This window comes from Lycium barbarum, chromosome 10 (assembly GCF_019175385.1).
Source record: "Lycium barbarum isolate Lr01 chromosome 10, ASM1917538v2, whole genome shotgun sequence".
NCBI lineage: Eukaryota > Viridiplantae > Streptophyta > Magnoliopsida > Solanales > Solanaceae > Lycium > Lycium barbarum.
The window spans coordinates 78,150,370-78,166,939 of NC_083346.1; the positions used below are offsets into that span (position 1 = coordinate 78,150,370).

General features: G+C 42.5%; 1 pseudogene; it reads right to left on the reverse strand.

The window, feature by feature from the left end:
- Positions 1–266: 266 nt before the first annotated feature.
- On the reverse strand, positions 267–16,077 carry LOC132613066 ((-)-camphene/tricyclene synthase, chloroplastic-like; annotated as a pseudogene).
- Between the last annotated feature and the right edge of the window lie 493 nt (positions 16,078–16,570).

Consider the following 16,570-nt stretch of genomic DNA (forward strand, 5'->3'; position numbering starts at 1 on the left):
GATTACTTCAAAAAAAAAAAAAAAAAAAAAAAAAAAAAATAAACAACATGCTAGTTATATGTAAAGTAGCACTGATCTATAATATAATTTTCTTATTTTGTCAGTGCATATAACTTATTTTGAAGGAGGAAGTTGACCCAGTGTATTTCAAATTTATAGACTTAATTTCATTGAACTTGTTTGTATACATGAACGTACCTTCGGGTAAGATTTTTCATTACATAAGCGATTAAAAAATTTAATATCGAAAATTGTCGATAACACAACTATATTTGGTGTAGTATTATTCGGCAGTATTGGTTCTTTTGAAGCTCAAACATCATCCCCGCTACCCATACGATAGCTTCAACAATTCGATCCCTTGTAAATGGTAATTTTTCTGCAAGGCATGAGCTCTTCCACCACCTTTACGTGAAAATTAATTTTACATGAGAATATAATAATTTTTACATGTTTTGGACTACTTTTGTAGGAGTTCCATTGAACCCAATGGTGCATCATCTTGTAACTTTTTGCTCGAAGGAATAAGATGCACATTCAACTGTTGGATGTAATTTAACCAAAAAAAAGTAGAAATGTTTTTATTTCCAAAAACTCTATAAAGTTTATGGGTTCTGAACTTGTCACTGAATCCATAACTTGTTCTAGTTACTGAGTTCGCAATTAAATATCTATATCATTTAACTAGCAATTAAATATCTATATCATTTAACTAACTTTCTAAATTGTAATACAAATATAAGGTAATCAAGCAAATAGTATTGTATCTCCACCCCTATTGATATGTAGTAAACCTATTGACCCCATATACTATACACTCCCCGAATTAACTTATATACACAAACAATATAATGAAATTCTTACATAGTAATTAATGTAATTTAGTATTGTAGAAGGTTACGTGAAATTATCTTTCAATGACCTAATATAGACACTCATATAATGTAAAAAGTCTTATATAGTATTTTCGGTGCATAAAAGTTAAACTCTAATGGATATCTCATCTTGATAGATTTTTTAAATCTTCTTGGTGTGTTGCTTGCACAATGTTGTAATCCAACTTAGCAAGCTCAAGCAGAAGAGGATTAGCATTTGGCATTCTCTCATAAATGTTAATATACCACCTTGACTCTACTCTCAACATCAGCAAATGCAAAGGAAGTTCCAACGCATGGCCCACTTATAAGACTGTCAAATTGTCTTCGCCATATTGATTATCACGCAAATAATTCTCTAGATGTGACATTGCGAATGTATTGGCAGACTCCAGAAAGGTTTCAGCTTCAGTAGAGAGAAATGAAGCTTCATATAACTGTAACAACCCTTTTATATCGAGCCCGAAATTTTTTTAATCCAAAAAATAATTTTTGGAACCAAATTAACCCTTTAAAAAAAAAAAAAGAATCAAATCAGGCTACGAACAGAATCTGTACGTGATAGGACCAAACTGTAACTTTTTGAGTTTGGTCTTTTCACGCACAGATCCTGTGCGCGAAAGAGGGAGGGTACTTTCTTTTTTCTTTTTTTATTTTCTTTTTTTAAGCTATTAAAATCACGTTTTTTTATAGTTTGGGCAAAGATTAGTCATGTTTCAAAACCCCGAAATATCAATATTTTATATAGAACTTAATATATTTTTTTTGCATACAATAACGTCGGCTCATTACATCAAATATACCTAAACGTTTGGATCGTCGTTTTAGGGGTTGTAGAGTGCCCCGAAGTAAGTTTTGTTTGTTTGGAAACTTGTCATCTTTGTTCTTTGGAAATCAAACTCAAAATTAAGCTTTTTTCGGTACTTTGACCGAAGATTAGTCACGTTTCAAAACACCAGAATATAAATATTTTATATAGAACTTCATATTTTTTTAGCGTAAAATAATGTCGGCTCATTACATCAAGTATACATATATGTTTAGATCGTCGTTTTAGGGGTTGTAAAGTGCCTTGAAGTAAGTTTAGAAACTTGTTATCTTTAAGTTTTTTTTCGTACTTTGACCGAAGATTAGTCACGTTTCAAAACGTCGGAATATAAATATTTTATATAGAACTTAATATATTTTTTAGCGTACAATAATATCGGCTCATTACATCAAGTATACATATGCCTCTCACTCACATAAATTAAAATAAGGATGGAAGCATAGGTAAAAAACTAATTGTAAATTGTCGAAACTTTAAATGGTCATAACTTTGCACTCAGATGTCCGATTGATGCAATTTTTTTTTTATCTGGGGTGTTTTTTCTAGATCTACGCGGATAAACTGCCGCAGTTTGGCCGAGCCGATTTTCCAAAAAACGCCCGTTATCCCATTCAATTTGAATTTTGCCCCAAATTTGTGCAAAATTTTCATTCTTCTTTAGTAAAAATCTAATGATAAAAAATCTATTTCGAGATGCCCGTGGTAATGACGTTTTGAATGTCAATTTCGAGGTTCGAAATTCAATTTATGAAAACGAGTTAGATAGCATTAGTGAATATTACAAAAAATAAAAAGTGTCTACTTTATTGCTCTCACCAATTTGGCTTGGTGGTTTAGCCTCTCTTTTTTACTTACTTCTTGTTTATGCCAACAACATGGGATCAAACCTTGGTGGGAGCATTGAATGAGATATATCATACCTTGATTGAACCTCTCATATTGGATGAATTATTTTTTAATATAATATTTTTATTTCAAAACACTTGAATTAAAACCCTATAAAATATGACACTTAGATCTATAGATGACAAGTTTCCAAGCAAACAAAACTTACTTCGGGGCACTCTACAACCCCTAAAACAACGATCCAAACGTTTAGGTATACTTGATGTAATGAGCCGACGTTATTGCACGCAAAAAAAATATTAAGTTCTATATAAAATATTGATATTTCGGAGTTTTGAAACATGACTAATCGTTGCCCAAAGTATGAAAAAAACGTGATTTTGATAGCTTAAAAAAAGGAAAAAAAAAAGTACCCTCCCTCTTTCACGCACAGAATTTGTGCGTGAAAGGACCAAACTCAAAAAGTTACAGTTTGATCCTTTCACGCACAGATTCTATGCGTGAAGCCTAGTTTGGTTCTTTTTTTTTTTAAAGGGTTAGTTTGATTCCAAAAGTTATTTTTTGGGTTAAAAAAGTTTTGGGTCCTTTTATATCTTTACAAAGACTTTGCTTGAAGTTACCCAGCTCATCCTTGAAGTTGTTCAGGATATCTAAAAACACGAGATTAGAATATAATATTATTGGTCAAAACATAAAAACTACATCTCTTTCAATTTATGTGAATCTTTTTGTTTCTCGAAATTCAAACTATGTGAATTATGATCAATATTTTAAAATACAGAGTATTCTTTTTACCATATTGACATAAGAAAAATTGCAACTTATAGTACTTTTCGTATAGTTTTTGAATATCTAAATTTTAATTTTAAATATTGAGTTGATTTAATTCAATTTAGTTTTGAAGATTTATCAAATTGACTTTTGAGAAGCGAAAAATATCACATAAATTGAGACGGAGGGAGTACCAAATATCAGAACAACCTGCATAAGAGAAGAAGGAATTGAAATTATATAGTTTGGCAAAAACAGGTTAGTGTTTACCCCGACTTTGGATAATCAATTGAATTTATGAGTGAGGTATAGGATATGTGGTTGTGCCTTAATCTATTAGATAGAGGAAAGAAATATATGAATATGCTATGAAGAAGCAACTGATAATCAGTGGTTTAATATAGATTTTGTATCTAGTAATATATGAATATTGTTTGATCAAGCAAGTTTAAAAGATGAACACGACGATCCGGGCGAAAATCAGATGTTAGAGAGAGAAATTTTATATATCTTGCTATTAAAAAAAAGTTCTTGGTATGAGGAAGCCAAACCTTTAAAAGTGGGGCAATGACCCCTATTTATAGTATTGTCCCATGGGCTTCATACAACAAGTGTTTCTAAAAAATTAAAAAAAAAAAAAAAAACTCTAAAATGGATTAGGTTGATCGTATGGTCTAACACCCGTACGATTGGCAGTTAACCATGGCAGGACGTTATCGACGCGTGGCAATCGCGTAACGGATCTCCCGGACCAACGGCCACGAACAAACGGACTAACGGCCACGATCAAATGGAAGAACGGCCATGATCAACTCTGCTATGGGAAAATCGGACCAAACGATGTTCTTCCCCTTCCTTGGTTCGAGCACTCCCTTGATCCAGAAAGTAAGTCTTCATACCCGTGTTGATTTCTTTCTTCCCTCGACCACCGGTCTTACCGGCCTAACATATATCCGACTTTTACCGTATACAGATAGTCCTCACACTTTCCGGACCGAAGTTTTATCGGAGTAACGGGAAGTGGATGAATCAAGAAACCGGTGACTCCATTTGTCCGTTGTTATCTTTTCATTTTGGCGGGAACAGTTGCGTCACGTCCCTCTGCCATCGGCCACGTGTCATATCCCGGATGGTCCGCTCTGACAACCGCCGCAACGCACGTCGCTTCAAGTCATTCCTCATTAATTGTGGGACACGTGGCGGCCCCCGGTTGGCCGGGAACCGTAACCGCCTGGATCCCCACGTCTATAACGTCTTCCAACACTTCATTTTTTCATTTTACGATCCCCTCAATCTCTATCTCCAATCCTTCACTTCTTATACCTTCAATTCTCCACTTCATTTCTTACTGCTTCAGTTCGTCATTTCACTTTTCATTCCATATTTCTCGTTGATTCATTATTGACATTACGCGAACGGAAATAGCTTTGCCAACTCCTTCATCTAACCATTTTTTGTTGAGTGTGCTGTTGCTTCTTCCTCTTGTTCTTGACCATTTTTGAATTCTGACTGTTCCCTTCACCTTTTAACTTCCTTTTCGAAACCACCCAATCTCTCTTTTACATACTTTCAAATGTCTGCCAACACCGAAACCACTTCCCATGATATTCCCTCGGTTTCGTCTCAAGGACCCGAGCCAACTTCACTACCTAAGGCAAAAATCACCTCCAAGCCCACTGCCTCGAACATTATACCAGCCAAACCTAATTTCAACAAATATTTTGAGGTTGAAAAACCTTCTCCGGTATCCAGAGGGTTTGATGTGCGACGATATCCCTCATCCATTACCGAGGGAAAACTCGACTTAGTCTGGGCTGATTGCGGGTGGGACACCCGTTCAGTTCAAGTTTTTGCCCCCGGGCCAAGCGAATCAGTCACTGACCATCGGGAAGGTTTCCTATACGTTTATACTTACCCTTTCACTCTCAAGCTCGACCCCTCGGTCGATCCGGTCATCTTAGACATGTGCCGGACCTATAACGTAACCTTGGCACAAATTGGTCCGATTGTTTGGAGGGCCGTGGCCTGCCTCCGGCTGTTGGCTAATAATACCGGGAAGGAGTTCACGCTGGCCCACTTGATACGCTTATACTCCCCGAGGTTGTTTCGGGGTGGCGTAATAAAACTTGCAAAGCGTAGCCGGAATCCATTTTTCTCAAAAATGGACGAAGATAGAGACAGGGGCTGGTTGGAGCGATATGTCCGGGTGCGAACCTCGGACATTATCCCGGACAACTGCATGCCTTTTCCGGAAAGATGGAATAATAATCGTAAGTCTGAACTCTTTTAATAATTGCTTGTGTGTTTTGTCGAACTTTAGTTCATCCACCTTCTCACTACTATTCTTATTTATGTTAGCCGTGGGCTGGATTCCTTCGCTCGTCCGGTATCTTAACAAATGGGTTACTGCTCTCCTCAGCCAATATGTCCACGACGATTGGACGTGGGGACACCTGTCACGTGGCCGATGGGTCACCCAGAACCACGGTAATACTCGGCTTATATCCGTATTCATTGCATCTTCTACCCTTCTGTAACATCTTCGATTTTCAGGTTTACCTAAGGGCTCGGTGGATCCAAGGCCAGAGTCAGCAGCAGAACCAGCAATGTCAGCACTTGAGTTCGATTCAGCAGGTGCCTCTCATATCTTTGCTGCCGCCGCCAAGAGAAAAAGGCACTCGGACAAAGGGCAGAAACCGAAGAAAAGGGCGAGGAGCGTCATTAGGACTTTAAGGGACGAAGCAGAGCCCGAGCTCCTGGTTCGGAGGATCAGCGAGGACCCTTCCGTGGCTCCCATTCCTGAGGAGGATATCACCGTGTCACCACTTCCTTCAATCGGGGAAGGACCTTCGGCTCTGGCATTACGCATAGGTGGGGAAGAAATTCATTACCCAACTCCTTTAAGGTCGATTGAATTCGTTGATATTTCAGGTGATGCTTCTTCCGAAGAAAACCCTCTGCAAAGGACAAGAAGATCCGGGGAGGCACCTGCTGCCGGAGCCGGTCCCCGAGACCGAAACCCCCACGGATGTTGATCTGCTGCCCCACTACGAAACTGCCGCTACTTCGGAGATACCTGCCTTTGCCGAAGCTGTTGAAGTCCCTCCGAGTTCTCCAACTCCGGCCTCAAGACCGGATGAGTTTGATGACATGTTCTCGGACACTCCTCTCGCTACCGGCAAAGCTGCTGGATTCGGACATCTCCCGAACCCTCGGGCCACGAGGGCGGCTAGTCGGACCACAGAGTCTGGGGCCAGGGACAGCTTGGTGCGCACCTTTCCGGCCCTAAGTGTGGAGCCGAGGAGGACAAGATCGGCTACGATCACCTTTCCCGAGGATTGCAGCTTTCTTTCTCGCCCGGTAGGTGTGGCAAGCTATCTGAGGCCCCTTGTCTCGGACTCGGACAAGAGAAAGATAAACGGGGTCCTTTGGCAGTGTTTCATTAACGAGGGTATGCAAGCGGGCAACCGGGTAAGTTTATCAGCTATCCTTGTATAATTTCACTGAGAATTTTAGCCTCGTTTGTTCAAGTTTTTGACTTCATTTGCAGAGTGTAGTGCTTGTCAATGAAGCCTTTGTCCGTGCTCAGCAAGAGGTGGACGATCTTAAGGGCCAACTGGATGCCCAAGGCCGAGAGACGGAGAAATTTCCGCACCTTCTGCGGGTGAAGGAGGACGAGCTGAACCGAGCAGTTACTCTTTCCAACCTCCAACCCGAGCTCGATGCAACAAAGGCTGAAAACCGTCGATTAAAGGGTGAGCTGACCGAGATGGGCGAATATAACCGGAGTCTCGAAGCGGACAAGATCGGCCTTATCCGAGATAACACTCGTCTTTCTTCAAAGCTTGGTGAGCTCGAAACCATCATCTCTCAACTCCGGAAAGAGCTGGACTCTGTTAAGTCCGAAGCTACGAGCATGGCCGAGAGGCATCGGCTGCTCGAATCTGAAAGTGCCCGGTATAAAGAGCGTATGAGGGTGTTTGAGGAGAAAGCGGAGAAGAGGGCCCAGGTATGTGCTGATCTAAAAACTGAGCTCGAAGAGACGGTTGATGCTAATGACACTCTCAAGGCTGAGCTCGAGTCGGCTACCCAAATGCAAAATGTCTTCGGAGAGGCTCGGGATGTTCTGGCGACAAAGTTAGCCCAGGTCGAGGCCGATTTGGAAGAAGCTCTAAAGAGCGTGAAGGTCGCCGAGGCTCATGCTACTATTGCTGCTGAGTATGAAAAGTGGAAGTCTCGAAGGATCACTCTTGAGCAAGCCGAGCATGGCATTGCAGATCTTCCGGCCCTAATACTCGAGGCTAAAAGAGTTGAGAAAGAGGCTAAGGGTGCCCTCGGGGCTGACTCCGACTACTCCGAGCGGACAGTGTCTGAACCCTCCGGATCCAGCCATACCGGATAGATTAGGGGCTTTACTTAGCCTTTTATTTTTTTCCTTTGTAGGAGTCTCCGATGTAAAATCCTTTGTATAAATAGAACATGTATTTTCCTTGATTCTTTACTTTGTTTGAATGTTTGTTATGACTTCCGCCCGAATTGTCGGTCCGTTTTAAGGAGTCATTATTTCTGACTGTACCTGAATATCGGCTTTTCTCTTCATCCAGTACATTTTGTCCGGGAATTTTATGGAGTGTTTGCCCATGGGACTTATCTTATGCTTTGTGAATTCAGTCGTCTCCGAATCACGACGGGCGTTTTTAGGGCCGGTATTTTTCGGCTATTTTTTAGGGTCGATATTTTTTGGACACCTGAGTCTCAGCCTTAGCTAAATTTTGATGTAAAAGTCCCCGTTTGTGGGGTTAACGATTTTGGCTCGGTTCGCTATGACCTTGTTGCCTTTGTCAAATTTCGACCGTAGTGCCCGGTATAGGGTATATGAATGAAGTAGTGCCGAAATACGGCGGTTATCATCGGGGTAAAGTGTTTTAACAGGAAGACATACGAGATATCGTTATCCAAACTTTCGATAATTTTTGCATTGCAAGTATTTATATACATGAGAATGAATTTTTTCCTTCTGCCTTTGCCGTAGCAAATACTAAATGGACACGATTCATTCTGATCGTTTGGTCCTTACATCGGAACCTAATGCAGAAGGTCCGGTTCTTGGTTTTGTCGTAGCAAATATTGCGTGGACACGATTCATTCTGATCGTTTGGTCCTTACATCGAAACCTAATATTAAAGGTTCGGTTTTGTTTTGTTGAGGGCGGCCTCCGGTTTCCGCTAACCGGGGTAAACTTCGAAGTGGGTATGATAGTCCCCTAGCGCTTATCCGAGCTGCAAAATCGGGTGAGTGCTATTAAGTCCTTACTCGTAGGGTGTGACCCCGAGTTTCCTGGCGTTTGTCTTCGTCTTCGTCTTCGTCGAGTAACACGTTGTACTTGTTGCCTCATTAAAAACCTTGTCGGAAAACCCATTTTGGGACAAAACCGTACTAAGGAAAAGAGCGCAACACGTGTTTTCAGGCCTAGATTCTGACTTTATCAGGTATTCGACTTCCTGCAAAAAAGAAAGGTTAAATAGAAAAACACGGGGAGTCCATACCTTAGCAGTAGTATCTTTTCAGATGAGCCACATTCCAGTTATTGCGCAACCGTTGCCCGTCCATGGACTCCAACTGGTACGATCCTTTACCCGTTATCTCGGTTATCTTGTACGGTCCTTCCTAGTTTGGACCCAGGTTTCCTTCATTAGGATTCTTAGTGTTCAAGGTGACTTTTCGAAGCACCAAGTCCGCACCTTGGAAATGCCGAAAATTGGCTCTCCGATTGTAGTACCTTTCCATTTTCTGTTTCTGGGCTGCAATACGGACCAACGCGTTTTTGCAAAGTTTATCCGTGAGGTCGAGTTTTACGGCCATGGCCTCCTCGTTTGACTCCTCGGTGGTATAGCTGAACTGGAGAGTCGGTTCACCAACTTCTACGAGAATAAGGGCTTCGGCCCCATAGACCAACGAGAAAAGAGTTTCCCCCGTGCTAGATTTCGATGTGGTTCTGTAAGCCCACAATACCTCCGGTAATATTTCCCTCCAGTGATGCTTTGATGCTTCGAGTCTTTTCCTCAAATTTTGGATTATTGTTTTATTCGTGGATTCGGCCTGTCCGTTCGCACACGGGTGGTATGGGGTTGATACAATTTTCTTGATCTTCAACCCTTCGAGAAAATCACTGACTTTGCCGCCCACGAACTGAGGTCCATTATCACAAGTTATTTCGGCCGGGATGCCGAAACGACAGATGATGTGATCCCATATGAAGTCAATGACTTCCTTCTCTCTGATTTTTTCAAAGGCCTGCGCTTCAACCCATTTGGAGAAATAATCATTCATAAACAATATAAAACGGGCTTTACCTGGTGCCCATGGTAATGGACCCGACAATGTCCATTCCCCACTTCATGAAAGGCCAAGGTGACACCACCGAATGCAGCAACTCCCCGGGCTGATGAATCATTGGAGCATGTCTATGACACCCGTCAGATTTCCGGACAAAATTTTTCGAATCCTCCTCCATCCGGTTCCAGTAGTAACCAGCTCTTATAATTTTTCGGACCAAGGCCTCTGAACCGGAGTGGTTGCCGCAAGTCCCCTCGTGGACTTCTCTTAAAACATACTCCGTTTCTCCGGGACCCAAACACTTGGCCAGGGGTCTGAAGAAAGATTGTCGATATAATTGGCCATCTACCAAGCAGAAACGCGTAGCTTTTGTCCTTAGCGACCGGGATTCTTTTGGGTCACTCGGGAGCTTTCCATCTCTTAAGTAATCGACGTACTTGTTGCGCCAATCCCAAGTTAAACCAGCTATGTTTATTTCGGCATACCTGTTCTCTATCGCCGTATTAATTAAGCGCACCGTAGTACCGGGGTTAATTTCTCCCCCCTCGAGCGAGGATCCCAAATTGGCCAATGCATCGGCTTCGCTGTTCTGCTCCCTCGGTATATGCTGCATGGTCCATTCTTTAAACTGGCATAGTATCACTTGGGTCTTCTCCAAATACCTTAGCATCCATTCATCTTTGACCTCGAAGACGCCATTCACCTAGTTAACGACCAAAAGCGAGTCGCACTTTGCTTCAATTATTTCGGCCCCCATACTCCGGGATAATTCCAGACCTGCAATCATAGCCTCATACTCGGCTTCATTGTTAGTCAATTTAACAGTTCTAATGGATTGTCGAACGACATCCCCGGCCAGGGTTCTAAGGACGATTCCTAGCCCGGAACCTTTGAGGTTTGAGGCTCCGTCCGTGTGTAGTGACCAAATACCCGAGGCTTCCCCCGAGGTTAGCAGAAGTTCTTTCTCAACATCGGGGACCATAGCCGGGGTGAAATCCGCCACAAAATCGGCCAAGATCTAGGAATTGATGGTCGTTCTGGGTTTGTATTCGATATCATATCCGCTAATTTCTACGGCCCACTTAGTTAGTCTACCCGATAATTCCGGTTTATGCATGATGTTTTTTAGGGGGTAAGTAGTCACTACACATATCGGATGACATTGAAAGTAGGGCTTGAGTTTTCTAGAAGCACTTACCAATGCCAATGCCAATGCCAATTTTTTCAAGTGGGGATAATGGGTCTCCGCATCCCCCAGAGTTCTACTTACATAATAAATAGGGAATTGCGTACCTGATTCCTCTCGGACCAAAACGCCACTTACCGATACCTCGGAGACAGCAAGGTAGAGAAAAAGCTGCTCGTCCGCTTTTGGTGTGTGTAACAGCAGTGGGCTGGACAAGTATCACTTTAATTCTTGTAAAGCTCTTTGACACTCCAGTGTCCAGACGAAATCGTTCTTCTTCCTCAGTAAGGAGAAGAAACGATGACTCTTATCCGAGGACCTCGATATGAAGCGACTCAACGCCGCTATCCTTCCGGTGAGCCTCTGCACTCCATTGACGTTATTCACTACCTCGATGTCCTCGATGGCCTTGACCTTGTCCGGGTTGATTTCAATCCTCCGGTTTGACACCATGAAACCCAAAAATTTACCGGACCGGACGCCGAAGGCACATTTTTCCGGGTTGAGCTTCATGTTATATTTGTGGAGTACATCGAAGGTTTCCTGCAAATGCTTTAAATGGTCCTCTGTTTCTAGGGACTTAACAACCATGTCGTCAATATAAACTTCTATTGTTTTCCCTATTTGTTCTTCGAGCATTCCATTAACTAGGCGTTGGTAAGTTGCACCGGCATTTTTCAGCCCAAAAGGCATGACATTATAACAGTAAATCTCATATTGGGTAATAAAGGATGTTTTCTCTTGATCCTCCAGGTGTATCCGAATTTGGTTATACCCGGAGTAGGCATCGAGAAAACTTAACATCTCATGTCCGGCCGTCGCATCGATCATTCTATCGATGTGAGGCAACGGAAATGAATCCTTCGGGCTTGCTTTGTTTAGATCCTTGTAATCAACATACATTCGAAATTTATTACCTTTTTTCGGCACCACTACTACGTTAGCTAGCCAGTCCGGGTACTTTACCTCCCGGATAGAGCCTATGTTCAAAAGCTTTGTTACCTCGTCTTTTACGAAGGCGTGTTTTGCTTCTGCCATGGGCCTTCTCTTCTGCTTTACCGGGGGAAACCTCTCGTCCAAACTGAGTTTGTGAGTTGTTACTTCCGGTGGTATACCTGTCATATCTATGTGGGACCATGCAAAGCAATCGACTTTAGCTCGAAGAAATTCAATTAACTTGTTCCTGAGCTCCGAGGTTAACCCCGTGCCCAGGTATACCTTTCTGTCCGGTAAATATTCGAACAAGATGATCTGCTCCAGCTCCTCTACTGTTGACTTGGTTGCATCCGAGTCATCCGGCATGACGAATGATCTAGGTACACCAAAATCATCTTCTACATACCCCGAATCTGACCCCGACTGCTTTGATTGCTATTTGGTGCCCTTTTCCCCGGTTGAACCTTTTTCTCTTTGATCCGATTTTTTGGGATGAGGTGTCGCTTCCTCGACCGCAAACATCTCCCTTGCAGAGGGTTGTTCACCTCAGATGGTTTTTATACCCTCCGAAGTCGGGAATTTAGGAGCTGATGCAATGTCGACGGCACGGCCCTCATGCTATGTATCCAAGGTCTACCCAGTAATGCATTATACTTCATATCTCTTTCGATTACATAGAACACCGTTTGCTGGATAGTGCCATCGATGTTTACCGACAATGAGATCTCCCCATTTGTGGTTTCGCTGGCCATGTTGAACCCGCTGAGTACCCGGGCTACCGGTACAATCTGATCGAGTAGCCTTAGCTGTTCGACCACTCTCCACCGGATGATGTTGGCCGAGCTACCTTGGTCAATCAAAATACGTTTAATTTGAGTTTTAAAGATGCCTTCTACGTCCTTGCTGCTGAAAGAGATGGAACCCTCGGGTATGTAATCCCGGCCGCGCTTTTCACGCACAGCAGAGACCTTGGTTCGTTTCATCACCGGCCCTTGTGGGGTATCGGTGCCCCCAATTATCATGTTGATTATATGCTGGGGTTATACTGGATCGACCCTCTTATGGGTCTCCCTTTCCTTGTAGTGACCTTTGGCTCTTTCACTCAACAATTCACGGAGATGGCCATTCTTCAGTAACCGGGCTACCTCCTCTCTTAACTGGCGACAATCCTCAGTTTTGTATCCATGGGTTCCATGATATTCACACATCATGTTCGGGTCCCGCAGGCCCGGATCCGACCTTAGAGGTCTCGGCCATCTTACATCCGGAATACGGCCAATGGCAGATACGAGGTCCAAGGTGTTGACGTTGAAGTTGTACTACGATATCCTCGGCGAATCTTTGTTGCCGACAGAGCTTCCGGCATCACTCCTGAATGAGAGACCTCGACTGTTCGACGGGCGCTCGACCCGTTTATCACCCTGACCGGAGAAATAGCTCGGGCCAACCCTGGATTTCTCCGACTTGAAGCTTGGTTTCTCCGAATGGGAATATGGCCGATACCTTTCCCTCGATGACCTCGCCTCTGGTTCATAATTTTTCCTTAGTCTCTCAAAACTTTTGTTCATGTTTACTGGCCCCGAGGAAAGCTCGAGTTGGTCATCCTCCACCCGGATCTTCGACTCGTATCGGTTATGGACATCTGCCCATGTCACTGCCTCGTATTCCAGCAAGCTTTCCTTTAATTTGAACGAAGCCGTTGAGCTCCGAACATTGAGCTCCTTTGTGAAAGCTTGTGCAGCCCATTCCTCCGGAATCGGGGGGAGCTCCATTTGTTCCCTTTGGAACCGGTTGACAAATTCACGCAGTAACTCATCTTCTCTTTGGGCTATACGGAAAATATCCGCCTTCCAAGCCTGCACCTTTTTGGCTCCGGTGTGCGCTTTTACGAACGCATCGGCGAGCATTTCGAAAGAAGTGATTGAATGCTTGGGCAGATGGTCGTACCAAGTCAATGCTCCTTTTGACAGAGTTTCCCCGAACTTTTTCAGCAACACGGATTCGATTTCATCTTCCTCCATATCATTGCCTTTTATAGCGCAGACGTATGAGGTCACGTGTTCGTGAGGGTCCGTTGTGTCGTCATATTTTTGGATATCCGGCATTTTGAACCTCTTCGGGTTCAATTTCGGAGCCGCACTCGGAGGAAAGGGCCTTTGGATGTACCTCTTTGAATTTGGCCCTTTCAAAATAGGCGGAGCCCCCGGGATTTGATCCACCCGAGAGTTGTATGTTTCCACCCTTTTTTCGATCGAGTCTACCCGCTTCGCCAACGTTTCGAACATTCTCAGAACCTCGGTGGATGAACTAGCTCCGGACCCATTACTTTCAACCATCCGTGCCTCATCTCTTCCGGGTTCAGCAACACCCTTCGCCTTCTCCGGGGTCATTTTATCTCTTCCGTTTTGCAACTGGGCTATTGCGATTCCCTGTTCGGAAATCGCCGCTCTCTGTTCCTGCAACATTTCAAAAATTAAACGTAAGTCAATATTATCATTCGGGGTATCCGGTTCTTTCCGGCCCTGTGTCCGGGACAAAGTAATTGAATTGTGAGTATTTAAAGGGTCAGTGGCCGGCCGGGCGGCATTCTCCTGGTCCACGGTGTTTTGATGGTTGAGGCCCTCCCTCGAATTAACGGGGTTAGGGTCAGCGGGGTTCGGTAATCCTCGTGGCCCGCTGCCTTCATTTTCGGCCACGATCTCGTTGTTGTTGACGTGACCAGATTGCCCACTGTTAGCCATTTGGTCCGTTCTTTCAGAGACGAACAGAAGATGTTTTCGATTTTGACGGGTAAGGTAGAGACCAAGATCAAAGACCACTATTATCCTAGCCCCACGATGGGTGCCAAACTGTTTACCCCGAATTTGGATAATCAATTGAATTTATGAGTGAGGTATAGGATATGTGGTTGTGCCTTAATCTATTTGATAGACGAAAGAAATATATGAATATGCTATGAAGAAGCAACTGATAATCAGTGGTTTACTATAGATTTTGTATCAAGTAATATATGAATATTGTTTGATCAAGCAGGTTTAAAAGATGAACACGATGATCCGGGCCAAAATCAGATGTTAGAGAGAGAAATTTTATATATCTTGCTATTACAAAAAAGTTCTTGGTATGAGGAAGCCAACCCTTTAAAAGTGGGGCAATGACCCCTATTTATAGTATTGCCCCGTGGGCTTCATACAACAAGTGTTTCTAAAAAATAAAGAAAAACTCTGAAATGGATTAGGTTGGATTAGGTTGATCGTATGGTCTGACACCGGTACGATTGGCAGTTAACCATGGCAGGACGTTATCGACGCGTGGCAATCGCGTAACGGATCTCCCGGACCATCGGCCACGATCAAACAAACTAACAGCAACGATCAAACGGAAGAACGGCCATGATCAACTCGGCTATGGGAAAATCGGACCAAACGATGTTCTTCCCCTTCCTCGGTTCGAGCACTCCCCCGATCCAGAAAGTAAGTCTTCATACCCGTGTTGGTTTCTTTCTTCCCTCGGCCACCGATCTTACCGGCCTAACATATATCCGACTTTTACCGTATACAGTTAGCACCTTGAGAAATATGAAAACCATGTTGTCTCAAGAGCCTAAATTTCAAAGCTGTAGAATATAATGAATCTCCCGTGGCTGCTTTTTGGTGTATGGTCCTCAAAATTTTCATAATTTCATCCTTGAAGTGGTAACTCACTCCAAGCCTTTGTAAATTATCTATCAGCTCTAACTTTTCTAGTTCTTCTGATTCTTCAACCATCAACTTCTTTGTTTCCATCTTAAGTTCGTTAAACCGCTTCATATACTTCTCTCCCTATACCAAAGGTGAGAAAAAAACACATTTACACATGATCAACTCGAACATATTCACCTATATTATACAGATGATCGAATAGCAAAATTACTATATTATGTGTCTATATATATATATATATATATATATATATATATATATATATATATATATATATATGCATGCAGATTATTGTGCATATTATTGAAACAAATAAATGTACCGCATAATCATTGTGTGTGGACTGAATATATTGAAAATCCCACATGGTAAGCTCGTAATTTCCTGAACGCCTAATGGGGTTAGATGAAAGATCAGTGGAAAGATTAGGAGATTGATTAAGTGGTAATGGTCCAGTTTTCATGCCAGCATTAATAGAGAGGCTGCAAACTTTTGATATTGGCTTTGGTGGGCTGAAAGAGGAATAAGGAGTAGGTGGAGGTCTTGAGCTGGTGGCCATGGCCAGCATCCCTACGTTGGTGTACAATATTGCCTCCATTGATTTACTTCATGTTTGAAAACACTTCTAATATACGTACTTATATATACACACGCATTCTATTCCTCAGTTAGGGGTCATTTGGTTTGAAGACAAGTATGCTGGGATCAGTTATGCCGGATTAGTTATACTGGGAATTTCCCATTATGCTGAGATTAGTTATCATGGTATTATTTTTATTAACTGCTTGGTTTGTTGTATTATACTACCTCCGTCTCAATTTATGTGATATAGTTTGACGAGACACGAAGTTTAAGAAACAGAGGTTGATTTGAAACTTGTGGTCTAAAACAAACCAAATATATTTGTGTGACTAAATCATTTCATTAAAGGTAAAATGAGAAGTTTTATTTAAATTATTTCTAAATATAGGAATCTATCATTTTTTTAGAACAGACTAAAAAGGAAAGTATATGATATAAATTGGGACCGGGTGAGTAAATATTATGCATTGCATAATTTCTAAGTGAAGTTGTTTGTTTACAAAATGCC